Here is an 864-nt window from a genome sequence, read left to right as displayed (position 1 = left end):
TGACTTAAATTTCTTTAGTCAATTTTGCTTTACCAGTGTGCGGTCACCCTTACTAGTACATTCATCACCAACTGAAGGAGTAGATCTTGGTTTTTGTCCCACAGAATTGTTAGAAATATTGTCCATTAACAATAAACTGTTTGATTTTGAACTACTTGCATAAGAAAGCTTTCTTTTAAAAGTTGAATTTTCTGCAGCTGTAAAATATAAATAATATTATTTTAAATGATCCACAATATAGATTTGAAAAATTATTATAATATTTACAATCATTGTCAGGAGTATTTTTTTTAAAACTGTTTTGAGTAGTTGCATTCTTTAGTACTAGTTGATCTAAAAATTATTAATTATTTATCACAAAATTGCAAACACTTTATACAATACTAACAAATTATTATAATACCAGAATTTTTTTTAAAAGGTGACCATTTTCCCCTATTTTTTGGAGAAAGTACACATTGTATTTTATTTGGCGAAGGTGACCATCCAGGATTTTTAAATTTATCAACCTTATTGATACGGCCCTGGGAATCTTCTTGATTATATTTCAGATTTTTCCATTTATGTTCAGATGCCATTTTACTGCCAGACTTAAAATCTGAACTTAAAATATTGATTATTTGAATTAACAAATGTATTGATTAATAATAAATTGTATATGTAGGTATTTATAAATGTTTGATCATGCTTAAGATTTCTGATAAAGAAAAAAAAATGTTCTTACTATCATTTTCACCAGGTTCATCAAATTCTTCTGAATTATTTTTAACAATTTTTGTTTTCTTTGTTTCTAATAAGAAAGTCAATATACTTTATTAAATAATTCACTATTATTAATTATTTTAGGCAAAAGTATCATATATT

Source organism: Acyrthosiphon pisum, unplaced genomic scaffold (genome assembly GCF_005508785.2).
Source record: "Acyrthosiphon pisum isolate AL4f unplaced genomic scaffold, pea_aphid_22Mar2018_4r6ur Scaffold_7;HRSCAF=32, whole genome shotgun sequence".
In the NCBI taxonomy this organism is placed as follows: domain Eukaryota; kingdom Metazoa; phylum Arthropoda; class Insecta; order Hemiptera; family Aphididae; genus Acyrthosiphon; species Acyrthosiphon pisum.
This window is presented reverse-complemented; position numbering follows the sequence as displayed.